The sequence below is a fragment of the Podarcis bocagei genome (assembly GCF_964188305.1).
Source record: "Podarcis bocagei genome assembly, chromosome: 2".
Lineage (NCBI taxonomy): Eukaryota > Metazoa > Chordata > Lepidosauria > Squamata > Lacertidae > Podarcis > Podarcis bocagei.
The window spans coordinates 5,992,716-6,004,597 of NC_138126.1; the positions used below are offsets into that span (position 1 = coordinate 5,992,716).

Consider the following 11,882-nt stretch of genomic DNA (forward strand, 5'->3'; position numbering starts at 1 on the left):
TGAGGAGGATCACTGATAGTGACCTAGCCTGTATCCTGCCGGGAGACGCAGACGGGGAGGTCAACAAGGATTCCAAGCCGAGTGCCTGGAGAGTGGCCAGTTTCCTCTGATAAGGCTCAAGAATCCAGACAGGGTGATAGTCCTGAGTTCTCTGTTAAGCCTGTTCATCTTTCCCCTCTGCCCAGTTCTTCTCACTCTATTAGTTCTTTCCAATCTGATGCTTCTGGCTGTAATAGAGCAGAGCCTACGAAAAAAGCTACAGCAGAGGGCTTGGGTACCAAAGTGGATCCCTCTGGCAAGAAGAAGCTGCTCCAGGCATGGGTTTCACCCTCTGAAACACATCCCAATCAGAATCTGCAGAGTGACGGAACTTATCCTGCTAAGCTCAGTGAGAGGAATTGCGGGGGGGGGGAGGAGCAAAGATAAAGGCTCAAGTGCTATACTGTGCGTGGCTTTGATTCTTCCCTCCCCTTTTTAACGCAGTAAGGGATTTTGTGTCCTATGGACAGGCGAAAATCTTTCCCTGTTGATCTGTATCTATTTCTTGTAGCAATGTCAATGAAGGAATAAAATTGAGCAAAGGTTTGTTTTGCTTAGGCAGTAATCAGACTCTATTTTCACATTGTTGTGACATGACAATAAAGGTATCATAAACTGGAACCAGCACTTCATATTTTACCTCTAGAATCATAGAATCATAGAATCATAGAATCATAGAGTTGGAAGAGACCACAAGGGCCATCGAGTCCAACCCCCTGCCAAGCAGGAAACACCATCAGAGCACTCCTGACATATGGTTGTCAAGCCTCTGCTTAAAGACCTCCAAAGTAGGAGACTCCACCACACTCCTTGGCAGCAAATTCCACTGTCAAACAGTTCTTACTGTCAGGAAGTTCTTCCTAATGTTTAGGTGGAATCTTCTTTCTTGTAGTTTGGATCCATTGCTCCGTGTCCGCTTCTCTGGAGCAGCAGAAAACAACCTTTCTCCCTCCTCTATGTGACATCCTTTTATATATTTGAACATGGCTATCATATCACCCCTTAACCTCCTCTTCTCCAGGCTAAACATGCCCAGCTCCCTTAGCCGTTCCTCATAAGGCATCGTTTCCAGGCCTTTGACCATTTTGGTTGCCCTCCTCTGGACACGTTCCAGTTTGTCAGTGTCCTTCTTGAATTGTGGTGCCCAGAACTGGACACAGTACTCCAGGTGTGGTCTGACCAGAGCAGAATACAGTGGCACTATTACTTCCCTTGATCTAGATGCTATACTCCTATTGATGCAGCCCAGAATTGCATTGGCTTTTTTAGCTGCCGCGTCACACTGTTGGCTCATGTCAAGTTTGTGGTCAACCAAGACTCCTAGATCCTTTTCACATGTACTGCTCTCAAGCCAGGTGTCACCCATCTTGTATTTGTGCCTCTCATTTTTTTTGCCCAAGTGCAATACTTTACATTTCTCCCTGTTAAAATTCATTTTGTTTGTTTTTGCCCAGTTCTCTAATCTGTCAAGGTCGTTTTGAAGTGTGATCCTGTCCTCTGGGGTGTTAGCCACCCCTCCCAGTTTGGTGTCATCTGCAAATTTGATCAGGATGCCCTTGAGTCCATCATCCAAGTCGTTGATAAAGATGTTAAATAAGACCGGGCCCAAGACAGAACCCTGTGGCACCCCACTAGTCACTCTTCTCCAGGATGAAGAGGAACCATTGATGAGCACACTTTGGGTTCGGTCAGTCAGCCTGTTACAAATCCACTGAGTGGTAGCAGAGTCAAGACCGCATTTTACCAGCTTCTTTACAAGAATATTATGGGGCACCTTGTCAAATGCCTTACTGAAATCAAGGTAGGCTATATCCACTGAGTTCCCTTCATCTACCAGGCTTGTAATTCTGTCAAAAAATGAGATCAGGTTAGTCTGACATGACTTATTTTTCAGAAATCCATGCTGACTATTGGTGATCACAGCATTCCTTTCTAGGTGCTCACAGACTGTTTGCTTAATGATCTGCTCCAGAATCTTCCCTGGTATTGATGTCAGACTGACTGGGCGGTAATTATTTGGGTCCTCTCTTTTCCCCTTTTTGAAAATAGGGACAACATTTGCCCTCCTCCAGTCTGCCGGGACTTCGCCTGTTCTCCAGGATTTCTCGAAGATGACTGCCAGTGGTTCTGAGATCACATCTGCCAGTTCTTTTAATACTCTTGGATGCAGTTCATCTGGCCCTGGAGACTTGAATACATCTAAACTAGCCAAATATTCTTGTACTGTCTCCTTAGTTATTCTGGGCTGTGTTTCCTTTGCTGAATCATTTGCTCCAAATTCTTCAGGTCGGGCATTGTTTTCTTTATCGGAGAAGACTGAGGCAAAGAAGGCATTGAGGAGTTCAGCCCTTTCTGTGTCCCCTGTTTGCATTTCACCATCTTCTCCTCTGAGTGACCCCACTGTTTCTTTGTTCTTCCTTTTGCTACGAACATACCCATAAAAGCCTTTTTTGTTGCTTTTAACCTCTCTAGCAAGCCTGAGTTCATTCTGTGCTTTAGCTTTTCTGACTTTGTGTCTACACGTGCTGGCTATTTGTTTGAATTCCTCTTTGGTGGTTTCCCCCCTTTTCCATTTTTTGTACACATCCTTTTTTAATCTTAATTCAGTTAAAAGTTCTTTAGATAGCCACCCTGGCTTCTTTAGGCACCTTCCATGTTTCCGTCTCATTGGTATTGCCTGACGTTGTGCTTTTACTATCTCCCTCTTAACAAACTCCCAGCCATCATGAACTCCCTTTCCTTTTAGTATTGCTGTCCATGGGATCTCACCCAGCACTTCCCTAAGTTTTATGAAGTCGGCTTTCTTAAAGTCAAGAAATTGAGTCCTAGTATGCTTGGCTGCTCCTTTCCGCTGTATAGTAAACTTCAGAAGAGCATGATCACTCGCGCCTAATGATCCTTCCACTTCTACCCCACTAACCAGGTCATCAACATTGGTTAGGACCAGATCTAAAATGGCTGTTCCTCTTGTTGCTTCTCCCACTTTCTGGACAATGAAGTTGTCTGCAAGGCCAGTGAGGAATCTGTTTGACCTTATGCTCTTGGCTGAGTTTGACGTCCAACAAATATCCGGGTAATTGAAGTCCCCCATTACTACTATCTCCCTTCCTTTTGCATGCTTGGCCATCTGTTCCAGGAAGGCATCATCTATGTCCTCCGTTTGGCTTGGGGATCTATAGTAAACTCCCACAATGAGGTCTCTGTTATTCTTCTCTCCCTTAATTTTGACCCAAATGCTCTCACATTGGCTTTGAGGTTCTAAATCTTGGATCTCTTCACAGGTATACACATCCCTGACATATAACGCCACTCCTCCTCCTTTCTTGTCTGGTCTGTTTCTCTGAAATAGATTGTATCCCCCCATTATTACATTCCAATCGTGGGACTTATCCCACCAGGTTTCAGTGATGCCTATTATGTCATATTTAGTTTGCTGTACCAAGAGCTCAAGCTCATCTTGTTTATTTCCCATGCTTTGCGCATTAGTGTACAGACATTGAAGTCCATTAATCATTCCCCCGTGTCTCTTATTTAAGGATTTTTTCCTCCCACCACTAGGTCCGCGTGCTGTTTGCTCCATTTGGTCTATGACATTTGGATGATCATCTTCATTAATTGATAGACTCCTACCTTCAGGAGCACTGTCTCCCTCCCCCACATTAGTCAGTTTAAAGCCCTCCTGATGAGGTTTCTGAGATTTTTGGCAAAAACATTCCTCCCAACCGTTGTGAGGTGCAGCCCATCACTTGCCAGAAGTCCATCTTCAAGAAACTGCAGTCCGTGATCTAAGAATCCAAACCGTTCCTGTTTACACCATTTGCGAAGCCAGCTGTTCACTTCCACTATTTTCCCCTCTCTCCCTGGGCCACGTCGTTCAACTGGGAGGACAGACGAGATGACAATTTGTGCATTTAGTTGCTTTAATTTCCTGCCGAGAGCCTCGTAGTCTCTTTTGATCTTCTGGAGGCTATTGCTTGCAGTGTCATTGGTTCCCACATGAACCAAGAGGAAGGGGTATTTGTCAGTGGGTTTTATGATTCCTTGCAGTCGTTCAGTTACATCTTGGATCTTAGCCCCGGGGAGACAGCACACTTCCCGAGACATCTTGTCAGGCCCACAGATCACTGCTTCTGTTCCCCTCAGTAGGGAATCCCCTATCACCACTACACGCCTCCTCTTGGGTTTGGTCGGGGTTCTTCCGTGAGCTGTCCGTTCCAAGGTCGCCTGCACATTCCCTGAGGACTGACTTTGCTGCTCGTCTTCATATACCTGATCGACTGTAATGAGGGAGAGATCCTCAAATGGAGTCTGCTCTTCGTCTTCCATGCTAGGGGAGAGGACCTCAAAGCGATTGTGTATTTCTAAACAATCAGAGTGAACCCTGGGCCTCCTACTTCTTTGAGTCACGTTTCTCCATATATCTGGCTCCTGTGTTGATGAACTAGCCTCCTTCTCAGGGGAGTCCCCTGTCTCCTCCTTGGTGGGGACGGTGTGCTCTGTTGCTTCCAAGAAGAGCTCTAGCTCTCTAATTCTTTGGAGCGTAGCTACACGTTCCTCCAGTTGCTGGACTTTGTCTTTTAAAAGGGCAATCAACATGCAATTGCTGCAGGTGAAGCTGCCTGCAACCTTTGGCAAGATGGCAAACATTGCGCAGGAATCGCAGGCGACTGCAGCTGTTCCCTCCCCTTCCATCTTGAGATCGTGTTGTTGGGGGTGGCTACAGAGGTCCTCCATCATAAAAAGCTTGAAGACAGGACAAATAACTTCGCCCACACAAAAAAAAACAAACCTAGGTCTCCCCCAACAAACGTTTGAGACTAGCTCCCCTAAATCTAAAAGATGGATATAACTGCTCCTCCCACAGCTAATCCCCTGCCTCAACAGAAACCCTGCCCCCTCTGACCTTTACACAGGGAAAACAGCTAATCAGCCACAAGAAATACACACACACAAGAAAACCCTTTTTGCTCCTTCTTCAACTGCTGCCCTACAAACTCTGATAAGCTCCTCCCACAGCTAATCCCCTGCCTCAACAGAAACCCTGCCCCCTCTGACCTTTACACAGGGAAAAGAGCTAATCAGCCACAAGAAACACACACACACAAGAAAACCCTTTTTGCTCCTTCTTCAACTGCTGCCCTACAAACTAATTTTACTTTATTTTTTAAACCCACTGTCCTGTTAAAATACTAAATATATTTTTCATGTTCTGCCAAAATAAGTGAAAGCAGCAGTTGGATAAATGCTTAACTTTTTAAAAAAGCGGTGTTAGTTGTGATCATAAGTGCAGTGCAGTTTACTGCGGCACAGGTTTTGTGTTACCTAGATTTCTGAAGTGTTCCACTGGTGTAATTTAACTAAAAAAGAAATCAAGGCAAACTTTTGCAATAAACTTTGTTGAAAACTCTATTTTTTACACTTGCTAAACATCTGGGTAACTACACAAATATCCAAGCAACCAACCCTATTTTATGGTGGGGGGAGGAACAGATGTTTTGAACCATCAAGAGTGTCAGACTAGGATTCCACTCAGTGATGGGCCAGTCTCTTATCTCTATGTCTAACCTACTTCACAGGGTGGTAGTGAGGAAAATGGGGGGGCGTATTCAGGGTCCTTGAAGGGATATAAATAAATAGGTAAGTAAAACTTTTCATTTGAGAGCTTCTAAATCAGTCTTGAAGTGTAGAGAAGAGGGCAGAATAAATCTTCTGTTTTAACAGTAAATATAAAATCTAAACTTGCACTAGTAGAGGTACATAGAAGCGGAAAATGTACTTTATTCTTTTTAGAAGCCAAAGCAGAAACATGTGTGCATGCGGTGCTTCATGCAAGACCAAAAGTAAAGCTAAAGGTAAAGGGACCCCGGCTGTTAGGTCCAGTTGTAGCCGACTCTGGGGTTGCTGCGCTCATCTCACTTTATTGGTCAAGGGAGCCGGCGTACAGCTTCCAGGTCATGTGGCCAGCATGACTTAAGCCGCTTCTGGTGAAACCAGAGCAGCACACGGAAACGCCGTTTACCTTCCCGCTGGAGCGGTACATATTTATCTACTTACACTGTGTGCTTTCAAACTGCTAGGTTGGCAGGAGCAGGGACCGAGCAACGGGAGCTCACCCCGTCGCGGGGATTTGAACCGCCGACCTTCTGATCGGAAAGTCCTAGGCTCTGTGGTTTAACCCACAGCGCCACCCACGTCCCTTCAGACCAAAAGGAGAACTGCACAAAATTGTTCAGGTACAAAGTACTATAGGATTGCCTGAACTAATTGTGTGTGCTTCTTTCAGACTTCATCCTGTGAAACCAATGCATACTACAACAAGCAAATCATCTGCAAAAAACCAGAGCATAACATCAAAGATCTTGGATAACCAAAATGAAGCCGATATAAAGGCAGAAATGACTGGCAGAATTCAAGATCAGGGAGAAGAGTCGGTGAAAGAAGACTGGAAGAAATTCAAAGACTACTTACAGAAACATTGTAAAATTAATGAATGTTAGAAGGATGTTGGATAGAAACTAAGCGGTTTCCAGCTGTAATGTTTTAAGAGATATGGAGGGGGGGAGGTTTTACAAATGGGTAAAAGTTTAATGGTAAGGATTTGCTGAACTAACAAATCGAACTGGAATACAAAGAAGGGAGGTATGAGGAGGTCCGAGGAAATAAGTGTATGGAAGTTATGTTATTGAAAATTAATGTGTGTTTTTAACTGTTTTTTTATTTTGTATGTTTATTTTTCTTTTTTCTTGTCATATCTTAAAAACTTTTAATAAATATCTTTTTTTTAAAAAAGAAACCAAAGGTTTCTATACCTTCCTTCTGATCCTTGCATCAGTGCTTGATATCAAAATGACTTTAACCTGTTCATTCTTCCTTCCTAAAGAAATGTGATCCTTCAGATCCCGCCTATGCTTATGGTCAGCTGACACACAGCGAGCTGATCCAGCTGGTCTTGAAGCAGAAAGATGTGATTGCAAAGCGAGATCAGCAGGTGCGCGAGCTGGAAGACTACATTGATAACTTGCTTGTCAGAGTTATGGAGGAAACCCCTAACATTCTTCAAGCTCAAGCTCATGTGAATAAGAAAGCTGGAAAGATGTGAAGGAGCCAATTTAACCTAATCAGTGGCTTCCTTACTCAAACTTTGGAAGTAGTGAATGTGGAAAAGCTGCTTGTACCGAAAGAGATTATTATTTACTTGTCTTAGGATAGAGTATGGAAGTGAAAGCTGGACCATAAAGAAGGCAGATCGCCGAAGAATTGATGCTTTTGAATTCTGGTGCTGGAGGATACTCTTGAGAGTCCCATGGACTGCAAGAAGATCAAACTATCCATTCTGAAGGAAACCAGCCCTGAGTGCTCACTGGAAGGACAGATCGTGAAGCTGAGGCTCCAATACTTTGGCCACCTCATGAGAAGAGAAGACTCCCTGGAAAAGACCCTGATGTTGGGAAAGATGGAGGGCACAAGGAGAAGGGGACGGCAGAGGACGAGATGGTTGGACAGTGTTCTTGAAGCTACAAACATGAGTTTGACCAAACTGCAGGAGGCAGTGGAAGACAGGAGTGCCTGGCCTGCTCTGGTCCATGGGGTCACGAAGAGTCGGACTAAATGACTAAACAACAACAAAGGATAGAGTTGACTTACCTTGGAGACTGCCTTATATAATCTACAAAGTCAATAGTGTTAAAAAAACACCTTTTACCTTTTAGTACATTGTACATGTTTTGCTGCTCCACAGGTGAAAAGCCTGAAATTATGGGACTGTGGAAGGAGTTGTGAGCCAGATATTATTTGTGAATAAGCTCCAAGGGGCACGTTTTTAAGGGTTTAGTCAAAAAATGAACACTTCTCTGTAGTTTTTCAACTCCTGATTTCTTTACTCTTTTAGGATATTAAGTTTTAGTGCAATATAAGCAATCATATTTACATTAGCTATACTGGATGAATACATATTTATGAAGTACCTTGTTTGGATTTGAGTTCCTGGGAAATAAGCACTTCCACCTGAAAGCTGGTTGCTTACAAGCAGCCCAGTCCATTAGGAATTTCTGTTGTTCTAGCTCCACTGAATCAGTAATTATTAAGAAAACAGCTCATTCACTTGGGTGGGGCTTAAGCTGTGCAGGTTTCCTGCCAATTGTGCAAAATTGCCTGCATTTGCCCTTGGGAAGTGAGGAAGATCCATAGTTAAGAATGTGATGGTGGTTGTTCGAGCAAACCCTGCTGGAGTTCCGTGATAGCACTATCAAAATGAAATGTCATTTTAGAAAGAGGAGGTTAGCTTCTAAGCACTAAACTGACTTCTGTGTCTTATGGTGGTCAGTACAGAACGTATTAAACTTTTGAAATCAATACTGATTTAAACTAACTCTCCCGTCACCTCCTATCCTCTCTTGACTCATATGTTGGGCATCATCACTCCACAGCTTTTTGACATTTGAATATTTCATTTTATACCTGCAAGTAGCTGCGTTTTATTATGGCCATTCTGTTCACAGATCCCTACAATGGAAAAGAATGTACAAAGATTCAGATGGCATATTTGCTTTTTGTCGTCAGATGCTCCTTTGTATTCAGACCAGGCCTGAGTAAAATAATGTAGCACTTGGGAAGGAAGATGCAGCCCAAAAGCCCAGCACTGGAGGCCAACATAGAGAAGATCTGCACGGCTACCATGTATTTCCCCTTGGTGCTCTGGTAGGTGGGCACAAAGGACACCAAAACACTGCAGAAGACCAGCATGCTGAAGGTGATCAGCTTAGCTTCATTGAAGGCCCCAGGCAGCTTCCTGGCTAGGAAAGCCACCGTGAAGCAGAGGGCAGCCAGGAAGCCCATGTAGCCAAGGGCACCATAAAACATGGCAGAAGACCCTACATTACATTGCAGGATAATCTCTGCAGGTTGGGAGTGCATATCAGTGTCTGGGAATGGGGAAGAGGTCCCTAGCCAGGTGATACAGATGAGAACTTGGACACTGGAACATGAAAGGACAACAGCGTTGGCCAGACTCTTCCACAGCCATTTCTTCACCCTGTTCCCTGGCTTTGTGGCCAGAAAAGCCAGCACAACAGTAATTGTTTTGGCCAACAAAGAAGAGACAACAACTGAGAAGATGAGGACAAATGCAATTTGTTGGAGAAGACAGGTGGCTTTTCTTGGCTTGCCAATGAAGAGCAAGGAAGACAAAAAGGAGAGCAAGAGGGATACAAGGAGGATGTAGGAAAGGTCCCTGTTGTTGGCTTTGACTATGGGAGTTCCTGAGTATTTAATGAAAATTCCTAACACCAAGCATGTGATTAAGGAGAATAACAAGGTAAAGGAAGACAAGAGAATCCCCAAATAGTCTTCATAGGACAGGAAAGTGATAATCTTGGGAACACATTGATCTCGGTCCTTGTTTGAGTGCTGATCTTCTGGACATTCGGTGCAATGGTTTGCATCTGAAAGGAAGATGAGTGATTTCAGTACCCTGGGTCTCAAGCAAGGGACATTCCCAGCCCCAGCGGGAGATACTATGACTTGAATCGGCAATCTTTTGCTTGCAAATCAAATCCTGTGCTACTGAACTACAGCCTTTGAACCAGCAGAAGCAGACACATCTGAAGTTTTCCAGGAAAGCCTCTGGCAAGGCTGGTGGAACGGGGTGGGCACCAAGCAGCCGAAAACACATACTGTTTCCTAGGAGGAAAGCATGGGTCCCACATGGGGCGCCAGAAGAGAACTTTCAGAGAAACCAGATGTCCTGTTTCTAATGATTCTAAGACAAAACCCAATTCAAAATCAAACCACAGGGAGTCTGTCATCACTACACATGATGATGATGATGATGATGATGATGATTTATTTATACCCTACCCATCAGATATGCCAACCTTTGGTAGAGGTCATTTTTTATGGGGGGCGGGGATAAAATGAAGAAATAGCATTGTGTTGGACAGGATCACAAAAGTTGTCCCTCGCTTGCTGTTTCTGGCAGTGAGACATGGCTGACTCCCATACGATCGAATCCCAGCCATGCTGGTAATTCAGGGCTGATAGGGGGGTAATTAGCCCTGGCAGACTCCCCAGGGTGGGGGAGGACTGTCTTGTATGTCTTGTAGACCCGCAGATTGTCCGAGATTGTCAGTTTGCATCAAGGTGCAAGCGGCAGGACACTGCGTCCCAGAGCACGACACGGCTGGAATTCTCCGATGTCACTCTCATAGCCGGAAATATCTGTTTGATAAAATAATTGGATTTGGACAATAAACAGACATAGTCTGGACCGAAGAAGATTAAGAGAAAACCTGCAGAACTGTACAGTCCCTGGTGTTTAAGCTCGGGCTTCAAAGAGATTCTCATCATGGCGTTTGGATTACAGAGGTATTTGGTATGTCTTTTTTCTCTTCTTAACATCTACAATTGGTTTTCTATGCCTCATTAAGAAACCTACTTTTTTTAAAAAAAGAGTACAGATGGGCTTCTATTTATAATTAAGTATTCAACTGTGCAGCTTTACTCAGACATGAAAGACTTGATAAACATAAAAGAAGAAACAAGATGGCGTTTGTTAATATGATGCAGCACGGAAAGATGAGAATTCCCCCCTTTTTCGAGGGGAGTAGGAAATATTTGCTGGCTGACTTTGTAATATCTTGAAATAACCATTTGGGATAACATATAGTGCAGCTGTTTGCAGAAGTTTTTCACTATGAGAGAGAGAGAAGGCTGAATGGATGTCTAGCAGCCCTTCCCTCTAGGGCCCAGAGGGGGGAGATTGTGTGGTCTCTGAGAAGGCTGATCTATCACCAAATGACTTATATCTGTGGAACACAATTCATTTACATTGCAATATTGCAAACAGTCTCCCCAACAATCTATAGTAACAACTCAAGAACATGGAAGACACTGCGTCACTAAATCTCAAAAGAAAGGTTTGGACAACAGCCCAGATTGGAGTGATTTAACAACTTGGGAGTTGTTGCGTCATTTAACTTCAAACGATAAACTTGGAGTTGGAACTTAACAGGTTAAGTTCTTCCCATGATGCCACACCATTCTGACGTCAATTTTGGAAGCTCGGGAGGAGCTTGGGCAAAGTTTGCCAGTCCCACTCTGTACTCTGTGGGGAAAGGATGCAGTGCTGTGATGGCTGCAAATAGTCCTGGAAATTCCTGAGAAATATCGGAATAAAAGCTGTAAATAGACAAACCTGGACTCTCTGTGTGTTTGTCTGGAAGCTGAATCAAGCCACGTGACAGTTTACACCGCTGTGCGAAACTCTGCTATGGCGTGACGGAGAGCTCGGAGCAGAGCATGCGGCAGGAGAAGTGTGCCGGGCAGTGAAGAGCTAATTGAGGGCCATAAATCAATTAGCGGGAGTCACGCCTGATAACAAATTGCCATAGGTTATGGATGTCCTAAATCATCGCTTGTAAACCTGTCACGGGAGGCTGCGGAAAAGCTTTGATCTGCGGTGTCGAGCAGAGACGGCAGAAGGCGGAGGTAGAAGCAAACAAGCAAGCTGCAAGACGCAGAGAGTGCCTGTGTTGCTGAGAGCTAAGAGCAGCAAGGAATCGTTTCTCCACGCCAGGGGAGCTGGTGATTTCTGTGAGTACAGCTTGGGGCGTCGGGAGAACAGGAGAACATGGCAGATGGCCAGGAGGTGATTCAAGCTCCGTTTGAACAGCTTGAGGAACTCACCGTCCAAGCGTGGAATACCTGGACAAAAAGGGTGAGGGCGTGGTTCATGGCCACGGAAGTTTGGGACATTTCCCAGAGGGAACCAGTGCAACTGGTGGACAGAGATGCAGGCAAGCTAAAATCTGTTTCTCTGGAGGAGAAAATGCAGAGGGAGAAAGCTA

General features: G+C 44.5%; 1 pseudogene across 1 annotated transcript; it reads left to right on the forward strand.

The window, feature by feature from the left end:
- The first annotated feature begins 132 nt into the window (after positions 1–132).
- LOC308578819 (rab11 family-interacting protein 1 pseudogene) lies at positions 133–7,226 on the forward strand (annotated as a pseudogene). Its single transcript has 3 exons — positions 133–388; positions 484–509; positions 6,920–7,226. The product of its transcript is annotated as a rab11 family-interacting protein 1 pseudogene (transcript).
- Positions 7,227–11,882: the final 4,656 nt, after the last annotated feature.